The sequence below is a fragment of the Tamandua tetradactyla genome, chromosome 15 (assembly GCF_023851605.1).
Source record: "Tamandua tetradactyla isolate mTamTet1 chromosome 15, mTamTet1.pri, whole genome shotgun sequence".
NCBI classification, from domain to species: Eukaryota; Metazoa; Chordata; class Mammalia; order Pilosa; family Myrmecophagidae; genus Tamandua; species Tamandua tetradactyla.
In genome coordinates, this window is record NC_135341.1 from 54,896,914 (window position 1) to 54,909,937 (window position 13,024).

Genomic DNA, 13,024 nt, shown 5'->3' on the forward strand with positions numbered 1-13,024 from the left:
GATGTTTTTATCTGAATTATTTGAGAGTAGGTTGCCTACATTGGGTCTCCTTACCCCTTAAAATACATGTGTCTTCAGAACATAATTACAAAACAGTTACCAAATTCAGGACATTTAACATTGATAGAAGACTTTAATCTACATGTCCTACTACAAATTTGTTAACTGTCCCAATAAGTTCTTGTTAAACTTTTTATTTTTAAATAATTTCAAACTTAAAAGACAGTTGTAAAAATAATAAAAAATCCATACAGAGAACTCCAACATGGCCCTCACCCAGATACATTTTGTACCATTGTATCTATCTATCCATTACCTGTCTGTCTATTGTCTTTTTGTCTATCTATTTTTTAAACATTGGAGAATAGGTTGTAAACAACATCACCAGTAATCTTTTTTTTTATAGTGCTTTTTACCCTGGACAGGACTCAAGCCAAGATCACGTATTGCATCTTGTCATCACATCTGTTTAGTGTCCTCTAATCTCCACTGTGCCTCTGCTTTTCTTGTCATTCATGCCACTGACATTTCTGAAGAATACAGGCCAGTTATTTCATAAGACATCCCTCCATTTGGATTTCTCTGATGTTTCCTCATGATTAGATTCAGATTAAGCTCTTTTGACTAGAGTACCACAGAAGTGATGCTGTATCCTTCTCAAGTGTCATGTTTGGAGGCACACAATATCTACCCCTATCATTGATGTTAATTTTGATCACTTTGCTAGGGTGTTCTCCAGTTTTCTCTATTTCATTTTTTTTTTGTAATTAATGTGTTTATGATGAGAGATGACAGCGCTGTTCTTAATAGCAGAAAGCAGAAATAGCCTGTCTATAAACAGAAAAGTAGATTTTAAGAATGAATAAGTTAAACTGTAAAATAAATAAATAAATAAATAAAAAATAAGACTGGGTGATGCCGTGGTGGCTCAGTGGCGGAATTCTTGCCTGCCATGCAGGAGACCTGGGTTCGATTGCCAGAGACTGCCATGCAAAAATAATAATGAATGAATAAATAAATAAGAATATACACTTAGAGGAACATTTTTTTCACAAGAGAAAAATGTAAGAATTACAGCAGTGCATAATAACACGTTCAATTGCAGGAATAAATTAGCAAAAAAAATTAGAATTATTGCATTTGTATAAAGTTTTAAAATATGCATATGTACACAATATATTGGCTTACCTCATAAAACACACAGGATAAAACTGAATGAAAAGGGAAGGATAAACAGAAACTATATAGTGGTTTCCTATAGTAGAAGAAAGAGTATGGAATTGGGACAGGATTATGAGGCGAGGGGATGAGGCGTGACTATAAGGATGTTCACTGTATCATTTTTTTAATGCTGTACACAATTTTTAAAACATTATTTTGTAGTCACTTGTCATTTTAAAAACAATTTTGGGGAAAAATATTTCAGTGGTAATATAAAGAAAATAATGCAAATTATGGGATGGAGTGGGGGAAGATTGCATTAGGAAGTAACATTTGAGCAGAAATCAGAATGAGAAGTTGCTGTAGAATAGCGGAGTTGGGAAGTGGAGGGAAGAATTTACCTCATCTGATGGAACCGCCTACCCTGTGAGTCCCTGATATTTTGCTTGAGGTGTGATACTCTTTATGTGTAGAGATCAAGAAAAAGGCCGATACCTCAACTGAAAAACAGACACACAAAGGGAAATTTACAATAAGCAGAAAATAGCGCATTCCTACTAGCAAAGAAACCACTCAGTTGTACAAGATACTAAGCTCTGGCCCAAGTGACCGTCTTTCTCTGTCTTGTACTTTCCTTGCCAGCTCCTGCCCAAAGGTCTTTGCACAGAGCTGTTATTTCATTCAGTCCTGTTGCACAATCTGTATCCCTTCAGCTCCAATTACCCAATATCTTACCCTATTTCTATCTCCTGATGGTCTCTGTTACCAAGGAAATATTCCAAGTTTATTCACTAATGTCAGTTCATATCAGTGAGACCATGCAGTATTTGTCCTTTTGTTTCTGGCTAATCACACTCAGCATAATGTCCTTAAGGTCCATTCATGTTGTTACATACTTCATAACTTTATTCTGTCTCACAGCTGCATAATATTCCATCTTATGTAAATGTCACTGTTTGTTTAGCCAGCTGTCTGTTGATGGACATTTTGGCTGTTTCCATCTCTTGGTAATTATTAATAATGCTGCTATAAACATTGGTGTGTAAATGCCCATTTGTGTCCTTGGCCTCGTGTCAGAGCTGTTATTTTAGATTCCACTTCAGATTTCATTTGCTTGGGGATATTTTCCTTTCTTCTCTGTCCTCCTTAATTAAATCAAATTATTATCTCATAGAATTTATGGTGACAATTTCATGTCAAAATTTATTAAATTGGATACTTTAAGTATGTTAATTTGTGTCAGTTATACCTCAATAAAGCTGTTAAAAAAGAAACTGACAGCATTAAAAAAACAAACCTCATAGCACCATGTAACTCATTTGTAGTATACACCATAATTACAGTTTTACATTTATTTGTATGATGATTTGATTCCCTCTTATAAGGCTAAGCATCACAACATAGGAATCACATCTGTTTTATGGTATCACCATCTCTCCAGTATTTACAGTTTGGCACATAGTAGGTGCTCAACAAATACTTGTAGAATGAATGACATAACTATAAGAGTGTGGTCTCTCTTCTTTCTACCAACCTATCTCCCTCAAGTCATCATTAATCTTATTAAATTTGTTAATCGAGTGGTTAAAATGGGAAATGTTATGTTGTATATATGCCACCATAATAGATTTTTAAAAAAAGTTATCGATCTATTCTCACAAGCACTGGAGACTGCCAAGTTGATGGGATAGACCCTCAATCTTGGGGCTTACCCTTATGAAACTTATTCCTGCCAAGGAGAAGCTATACCTAAGAGTCACCACCAAAGAACCTCTTCTGTTGCTCAGATGTGGCCTCTCTCTCTCAGCCAACTCCCCCCTATGTAGGACATGACTCCCAGGGGTGTAAATCTCCCTGGCACTGTGGGACATGACTCTGAGGATGAACCTGACCCTGGCATTATGGGATTCAGAATGCCTTCTTGACCAAAAGAGGAAAAAAAAAATGAAACAAAATAAAGCTTCAGTGGCTGAGAGATTTCAAATAGAATCAAGAAGTCATTCTAAGAATTCATAAGAATTCTGGAGGTCATTCTTATGTATAGTATATAAATATCCCTTTTCAGATTTTGGTTTTAAAGAGTAGCTAGAGGGAAATACATGATCCTGTTGAACTGCAATCCAATAGCCTTGATTCTTGAAGACGCTTGTATAACTATATAGATTTTAAGGTGTGACCATGTGATTGTGACAACTTTGTGATTGACACTCCCTTTATCCAGTATATGGACAGATGAATAGGAAAATAAAGACAATAAATAAATAGTAGGAAGGGAATAAGGGGCATGGAATGTTCTGGATGTTCTTTTTTATTTTTATTTTTTATTTTTGGAGTAATGAGAATGTTCAAAAATTGTTTCATGATGTTGAATGCACAACTATATGATGTTACTGTGAACCACTGATTGTACACTTTGGATGATTATATGGTATGTGAGTATATCTCAATAAAATTGCATTAAAAAAAGAAAAAAAAGAGATGGAGTCAAGTTCTCTTCCCTTTAGATCTGGGTTTAACTATTTGGTTTGCTTTGGCCAATTGATACCAATCAAAAGTGGGCGGTCTCTACCTGATACACATAAGAGCCTATCTATGACACCATGATTTCAAAAGAGAGAGTTTATTCCTAAGCAGGAAAGAGATCACATAGCCTAGGAGCCTAAAAATCTGTCTCCCCAAACTGCAATAACTCTGATAATTTTATAGCATCAAAAGATGGGCAAGCTTTAGGATAATGAGTACAATATCTCAGGTGACAAAATTAGAGATATTTTAATTATTGAGCATGTGCAGATTGATTAAATGCTTAGACATAGAATGTGTGCAAGAAAAATGGCAGCCTTCATATGATGGGCATGATTTTTAGTATTATAAAGAGATATAGTTCACCTACAGGTTAAAGTTGAAGGTACTGTGCATGTCAAGTGGGCCAATTTTGGTTAGATCCAGCTGGTAAGATAGTATAGGAATTGGGGTGCTTAGTTCTGGGTTGACTCAAGTTCCTTCATTAATAAACATTAGAGGCTATCTTCTGTGATCATAAGATTCTAAAGTTGAAAAACAGGATAAGGGGGTACAAGTGGGGCCAGTCGTGAGGTTTTTACAATCACAAAATAAATGTTATATAGTTATACAATCATTAACAAAGATCAAGGCAACTGGGTTACAATTCAATAATTTCAGTACTACCATTCTGGCTATTCTAATATACTAGGAAGTAAGAACAGCATCTATGTATCATAATTATTTGTTAATTCTTGATTTTTTTGGTTATACAATTAGATAGTAGCAATTGTGTATTGAGGCTTGCCACTTGTGGCACCTGGAGCACTCATTTCATGTGACTAAACCTAGGCTAGCCTGCTGGAGGATGAAAGACATGCAGCCCAATTTTCTCTCCATCATTCCTGCCACTGCCAAATGTATGAGTGAGACCATCCTAGATCATCCAGCTGCCAGCTGATTGATCAGCTGTCTGTAGATACATGGGAAATCCAGTGGAGCAGAAACCTAAAGAATCTGATCTACAGAATAATGAGCTAATAAATTATTGTTTGGGGGCTGTGCTGGTTTGAAAGGATGTATGTCCCCTAGAAAAGCCATGTTTTAATCAAAATCCCATTTGGTAAAGACAGAATAATCCTATTCAATACTGTATGTTTGAATCTGTAATTAGATCATCTCCCTGGAGATGTGATTTAATCAAGAGTGGTTGTTAAACTGTATTAGGTGACAACATGTCTCCACCCATTTGGGTGGGTCTTGATAAGTTTCTGGAGTCCTATAAAAGAGGAAACATTTTGGAGAATAAAGGAGATTCAGAGAGAGCAGAGCAGAACAACACAGCCACGAGAAGCAGAGAGCCCACTAGCTAGCAACCTTTGGAGATGAAGAAGGAAAACGCCTCCCACGGAGCTTCATGAAACAGGAAGCCAGGAGAAGAAGCTAGCAGATAATGCCGTGTTCACCGTGTGCCCTTCCAGATGAGAGAGAAACTCTGACTGTTTGTCATGTGCCCTTCCATTTGAGAGAGAAACCCTGAACTTCATTGGCCTTCTTGAACCAAGGTTATCTTTCCCTGGATACCTTTGATTGGACACTTCTATAAACTTGCTTTAATTGGGACATTTCCATGACCTAAAAACTGTTAAGTTGCAGCTTATTAAACTCTCCTTTTAAAAAGCTGTTCCAGGGTGGGCCACGGTGGCTCAGTAGGTGAGAATGCTTGCCTGCCATGCTAAGAGGACCCGGGTTCGATTCCCGGTGCCTGCCCATGGGGGGAAAAAAAAAAAAAAAGCTGTTCCATTTCTGGTATACTGCATTCTGGCAGCTAGCAGACTAGAACAGGGGCTCTCTCTAAGTTTTGTGGTGGTTTGTTACATAATGCTAGCTCAGAAACATTGACCAAAAGTTCAAGAAGGATAACTTGTTTGCTTCTTCTCTTCCAGCCCCTTCTCTTACCCTTGAAGTCAGTTTAAATCAATATGGGGTGGGGGAGGCTAATAGGGAAGGGCACTCTAGTCTCTGCTGAAACATCATTTGGTCCTGGTTGTTCACCACTGATGACTTCATCCCTTATTACCCTTGTCCAAACCTCACCAAATCCGTCAGCTCTATACCATTTCCAGGGCACTCTGCTTTGGCACTGGGATTTGGAAAACCTCTGGAAACTGTGGATCCCAGGTTACCTCCACTTATTACAAGCCAATGGATCAGCCCTACCAAAGATGGCTCTGTGGAAAGAGACATCAAGGGTACAATGATGGAGAAGTCATAAAATATTGCCAACATGGCTGCTGTGGTTGATGCAGGGCAGCACAAAATGGCCTAGCCCACGACCAGATTTCTTCCCAGAACTAGCGGTGGCTTGTGCCCAAAGTGCTAAACCTCGCACCAAAAGCGCTAACCTGCCCTCCACCCTAGCAACAACGGCCACCAATCCCAGCCCGACACATGTCCCTGCATGCTCCCAGCCTATATAAGCCTGTGCACTTCCTCAATAAAGCAGACGCCTTCCACTCACCCCTGAGGGTTGTCTCCTGAGTCCTTTCTTCGTGACTGTGTGCTGTGTGCTTGACTCAGTACGGCCGCTTACCCCCAGACATCAGCTAACCAACAGTACAAGAGAGTGAGAGAAGGTCAGTGTGGCTAGAATATAAAGAATATAAAGACTGTGAGAAAGTGGGTGTTGGGACAGCAAAGGTTAAACATAAATGTATTTAAGGAGCAAGGTTGTCAGCAGGCAGTGGTAGAAGGAGGGAACATTTGCTTTCATTATTATAAATCAACACAATTTTTAAAAGGAAGTGAAGCCAGAGAATACCTAGTGTGGCTGATCTAGGCTCATGGGGCTGTTCAATAAGGTCTAGGTAGATCAGTGAGTCTGCTAACTAAGGAGGCCGTGTTCCCCTAGGTGACTTTGATTCCAGTTTCTCTTGCATATCATATATTTACTCATTCTTTCAATACACTGTAACCAAGAAATCAGGATTTAACGGATGATTTTGATTACTGAATCAGTTATATAAGCATTCCTTTTTTGCTTTCTGGTATATTGGAGTAGACAAGGAAATACCTGAAATCACTGAATCCAGCTGCCTTGATCTCTGATAATGGTTGTACAGCCTTTATCTTCTGCTCCTATGATCATAAAAACCTTGTGACTAACCTTCATCTGTACCTGCTTACCCAGTTCTTCAACTTTAGACTCTTGTAATCACTAAAGACAGTCCCTAATGTTTGTTAATGAAGGGTCTTGGGTCCACCCAAAACTAACACACCCCAAGTCCCAAATTATCTTGATGACCAAGACTGGATCTAACCAAAGTGGGCCCTCCTGACATGTGCAATAGCTTAGACTCTAACCTACAAGTCACATAAAGCTCATTTCGCCATTTTCTTTCATACATTCAACTAAGCGTGTAATCAATATGCACATGCTTAATAGTCAGAACACCACTAATTACATTATCTGGGGCCACTGTGTTCATTATCCTAAACCCTGCCCACAGTTTCTCTAGTATGACTTCCTGAATTACTGCAGTTCGGAGAGACAGATTTTGGGCCATTAGGCCATCTGCTCTCCTACTATGCGTGTAGTAATTAACTCTTTCGCTCTTTGAAACCCGGGTGTGTCAGGAATTGGTTATTGAGTGCATCGGGCAGAAGAATCCATGGCCTTTGTCTGGTTACAACACTGTTCAGCATCTGCCTTATACCAGGTCCTGCATTTTGTGCTGGAATGAAAAGATAAATCAAACCTCCTTGCCCACAAGGAGCTTCCAGTTAAGTAAAGAGATAAGATATCTGTTTTCTCATCATAATACAAACCTATAGCAAACTCCTACTGTGTTCCAGGCACTGTGTTAGAGAAATGATATCAATCAACTCATCTCAAGGAACTCAATATCTGGTGAAGATCAATAAATAAACCTTCCATTTCCATACAGTTGAGCAAGCTGAAATAGAAGTGTGGGTTCTGAAGAGAGTTGAGATAACATGGGCTGAGGATGAGTATAGACAGACTTCTTGGCCATGCTCGAACTCTAAAGGGTTCAAAAAGCTGGAATAGAATTTGTCTGGAGATTCCTGGCAGAGAGAGTAACACAAAGGAGCAGTTAGGGAAGAAGGTGGTGGGGATAAAGGCCAAAAAAAACCCAAATAGGAGACCCTAAAGTGAGTCCCATAAGAAAGATGAGAGCCTCAATCAAAGCACAGAACATACAGAGACATAACACATAAGTAGAAAAAGGTAAATGTTCTAAGTTAGATATAGGTAGAATGCTATGAAAATTTCTGGAAGGGAATTACTCCAGCTAGGGAGATCACTGATTACTTCATTAAGAAAGAAGCATTAAACCTGGGGTTTGAACTGGGAATGAGTTGTATGCCTATAAAGCAAAATCTAAGAAGACATTCCCAAAGCCTTGGGTTGGAGAAGGCACAGGAAATGGTAAACTGCAGAGCAGTTTTATCACGTTGTGCAAATAATTATCCATCCTGAGCCCCCTAATAAATAGAGCTTAAGACAAGGATGAAATGCTAATTTTTATTTGGTAGGTACAGTCTCATAACAGTAAGCATGAGAAGAAAGGGAAATGAGCAGGGAAGGATGAGAAGCAATGCAAAGTAATGTGTTATTATTATTGCTTCATGATAGCATTGAAGATATATAGCCAATTTCTCAGGAGGTACACCAACCAGACCACCTGCGATGTCTCTGGACAAAGTATAAAGAGAAACCACCCTTTGAAATAGTCAGTCAGAGAGAGGAAGAGAGAGGAAGTTTATTGGCTCTCTCCCACCTCTAGTCGTCTGTTGTACCAAGTTTGCTGCACGTGGGTTTTAACTCACATGCCCTCCTGGGTTGCATCACCTAGTCTATTTGGCAGCCCTTGGGGAAGTGTGATGCTTCATTCCAGGGAGTCTAGAAGTGTCTGGTGGAGTCAGAGACTGTGGATGGTTGGTTTTAGGTGGCAGATGTGCTGCAAGGGCAGCTGAGGTAGAGCCAGAAGTTTAGAGTCCAGGAGAGATTCTGGTCATAGAGGTTGCAATCAAGTTATCACTAAGACCCATAGGTTGTAAACTTAAATCCTTCTTAGGGTCCTTAGGTCCCAGTTGGAGATTTTTGCCAAGTGGAGGGTAACAGCTCTGCCCAAAGAATGTCCCACTGCATATCTCTGTCCATTGTTACCCCATGGGACCCTGGGCCTGGTGTGGCCAGACCTTATGGTCTTTGAAAAGAAACTGGAAATTCAGAGTATTATATACCACCACCACCACCCCCATTAGATGTTGATAACTACAGTAATTAAATAACATTTAAGACACTGGTGGGCTGACAGGGTGAGTGTCAAATCAAATAGCCCTTATGATTACATTTGGTTGTAATCTTCAATCTAACTAGAAAGCTACTGTGATGATTCAGAGAGGGAGCGAGCCTAACTGCAGATGTGGCTATAAAAGCAGAGCGGGTGAGCTAAATCTAGTGGGCCTAGGCGAGGAAGAAAAAACAGTCCTTAGTGATGGATCAAATATGAAAGTAAGGAGAAAAAAAAAAAAAACCCTGCAAAGATTTAACTAGAGACCCTGGGGAAGCAGATGCCTTTGACAGATAAGGCGGGGGTGGGGGGTGGAAAGAAGGTAGGACAAGAGGAATGTTTTAAACAGTCGTGGGTTTTTTTTTCCTAAGGGGGACCTCACTTGGGGCATTTTCAGAGATTGCAAACTCCTGAAAGGGCAAAAATGGGAACAAAGAGCTGCTGAAACCCATGACAACCATATGGTATGGTCCAGTCCCTGATATCTAGCTGTTTTTTTATTGGAAAGTGTGGGAAAACTGTTGGTGGATTATTTCACAATTTTATTTTTTTATTGTTTCATAACCATATTTGTCAGGTGGTTGCACAACCTAACCCCAGAAACAGGTTCTCAGAACTTACTGTGTCATAAAGTCAAAAGACGTGAAAGTGATAAAGAATCACTGCCCAGCAGACTTGTCCAACATCTCACCTGTAAACTGGAGATCTGCTTTCTTAAAAAATAATTTTGATATCATTCCAAACTTAACAAAGAATCACAAGAATAGCACAAAGGATTTTGTATACTGTTTTAGTTTGCTAAAGCTGCCAGAAAGCAACACACCAGAGATGAATTGGCTTTTAATTTAGTTAGTTAAAAATGTCTGGTCCTTCTGAGGAAAGGCAACTAGCTTTCATCTGATGTTTTCTGTTACACGGGAAGGCACAGGGCCTTTTCTCCTGGCTTCCGGGTTCCAACGGCCTTCCCTGGGGCGATTCTTTCCTGCATCTCTAAACATCTGGGCTGAGCTGCAAGTGCTGAGATGAGGAATGCTGAGCTACTAAGCTCTCTTCTGACCTCTCTCTTTCAAACCTTCAGCTAATTAAATTAAACCTCACTCATAGGTGGAAGGCACTCCCCTTGGCCAACCACGTAACCAGCCATAGATGAATTTCACATACTGATGATTTAATTCCACAGAAACTAACAACGGGACATCATCACCTGGCCAAGTTGACACCTGAACCTAACTACCACATACGCTGAACAGGAAAGCCCTGTTAGGGCCGTAAGGAGAATAGATTAATCAAAGGGGTCAAAGTTGATTTTTAACTTCTATTCAGAGCGCTGTTATGACAGAAGAACACAATTTTCTTCTGTTTTGTCGGACTACACATCTCTTTCTCCCTCGTTCTTATGCTAGTCAATTGAGGTCTCTCTGCTTCCCAAATTGCCTTTTGTGAAGGATCAGTTTTGTTGCTATTGTTATTAGTGTGGTTCCCCATCCATCAAGAACCATATCATAAAATACAATGAAAATAAATTGCTAGAAAAGTCAAATTAAATACACATGCAAAATTCACTCCCACATGTTTTTTATTATTAGTTTCAACAGACAAACTTACTTTGTCAAGTTGCTACAAAAGTTTCTAAATGCATAGTCTGAATTTCTGTGGTTCTCGGACCACACTTTGAAGAAGCACCAGTCTATACTGTGTGTGTGACTGTCTTCCACCCTGGAGATTGACTCCTTAGGGTGTGAGCCTTCTTGAGGTCACGTCAACTTGGACCAGGGGAATTTATACCCCAGCACTGCTCTAGCTATGCTTGTGAAAAGAAATTGAAAAATAAACCATGGACAGCATGCATGGCCTGGTGAAAACAGCTCAGGCTCTAAAGTCAGGCAATATAACTTCAGTGACTTCACCACTTCCTAGCTCTGTGGCTTTTGGCAAGTCAACGCCTCTGTGTCTTCATTTTTTTCACCTGTGGGATGTGGACAGTAATATAATAACTGGGATCGTGAGGAATAGACACACTGCTAGAAAAGCATTCAGATGGATGATTATTTATTGGTATTATTAGCATTACTATTTAAACTACAATACAGTCAAATACAAAAATCTTAGAAGCAAACTACAATCTATACTCTCTGGGAAAGCTTTTTCAGACAATAATCTTTTTAGGCTTTGCAGGCCATAAGGTCTCTGCTGCAGCTATTTGCTTTTCTGTTATATTACAAAAGCAGCCACAGACAATGCGTAGAGGATTGGGAGTAGCCATGTTCCAGCAGAACTTTATTTATATACACTGAAATTTGAATTTCATATCATTTGCATATATCATTAAATATTATTCATTTAATTTTTTCAACAGTTTAAAAATGTGAAAACCATTCACAACTAGCATGCTAAAAAAAGCAGGCAGCGGGCCAGATTTGGTCTGCTGAATTTAAATTTGTAAACCTTGCTCCAAACCCTTTCTAACCTAATCCAGTTAAAAATGACTACAGCATATTATCAAGGTTATAGTCTGGGAAAGAAGGTGGGGAAAAGTTGAAGGATTTTATATTTATACTTTATTTTTTAACTCAAGTTTGCAATAACTTCAGACTTAGAAAAAATAGTACAAAGAATTCCTTCATCAATTCTCCAATGTTAACATTTTACCAGGTTTGCTTTATCATTCTCTATATATTGCATGTTCTGTATGTATGTACGTGTGTGTATATATATACATAATTATTTCTGAACTGTTTGAGAGTTAAGTTGCAGAGATGATGCCCCTTTGTTACCTAAAAACAAGGACATTCTCTTACAAAACCACAGTTAAATTATTAAAGTCAATACACTAGGCCTTGCACACTCTTAAAATCAGGAAATCAATATTGATGCATAGAATTATCTAATTTACAGGCCTAATTTAGATTTCACCAACTGTCCTACTAAAATGTTCTATATGTACCTAGCATTATATAGTCATTGTTTCTGATAACTTCCCCAGCTACCCTGTAAGTTTGGTATTAATATCTTCATTTTACCAATGAGGAGAATTAAGGCTCAGAGAGATTAAATAATTTGGCCACAGTCACACAGATAGATAGTAAGTGCCAGAGCTGGAATTCCAACTCAAGTGTGACTACCTGCAAAGCCTTTGCAAAGTTTGGAAAGGACCTACAGTGCAAGGAGATTCTGCAACCCAGGCAAGGAAAAGCCTGAGAAAGGAAAGCCAACAATTAGCACTTTCTCAATCTCTTAAGGCAGTATCAGCAGGAAAGGAGAAAGGAATGAGCAAATGTAATTTTAATTATTTAGTTTTGAACACTCATGTGAAAATTAAGGTAATTTTTTTTCTTTTTAAATGTAAAATAAAACTTAGATACAGAAAACCACACAGAATAAACACATGGCTTACTGAGTTATTTTATGGTAAACACCCTTGAGATCAGAAAACAAAACTCTGCTGACCCCTCCCAGAAGTTCCTCCATGAGCCTGGTCCCAAACTTATCCCCTGTCTTCCATAAATAACAGTTTTCACAGTCACACTCACAGCATTTAAAAACCAAACTAAGGCTATTGTAAAGATCCACAACCTATAAAACCAGTATCATTTAAAGACACATTTTAAATTTTTTTCAAAATAAGTTAAAGTAAAAATTAGAAAATATATTTAATGAATAAAGTTTGGTATATAAATGCTGTAATTTTTTTCTCCATATATATTTAAAAGCGATCTCCCTAAGGGCTCCTTCCCCTGAAACTAAATTTTGATTCAAGTTGAGATTTGTGCAGTGACAAACAGGAGGGATTTTTCAGAGAGTGCAGGGAACCAGCAAGGAACAAGCTAGATTTTAATTTTGGTTTCAGACTCTGGTGGCCTGGGTAATAACTCACACTGGCGAGCCTTGTTTTTCCAGGTGTAATAAGGGGTAGATGATACTCTTTTATCCGTTTTCGACAGGTTTGGCTGTGTCACTAGGATGTTGAATCAAGTGCAAAATTGAAAGGTGGGCGTGTTGTTACTCTGATCACTCAAAACCCAACAACGAATAAAAATTCAGCA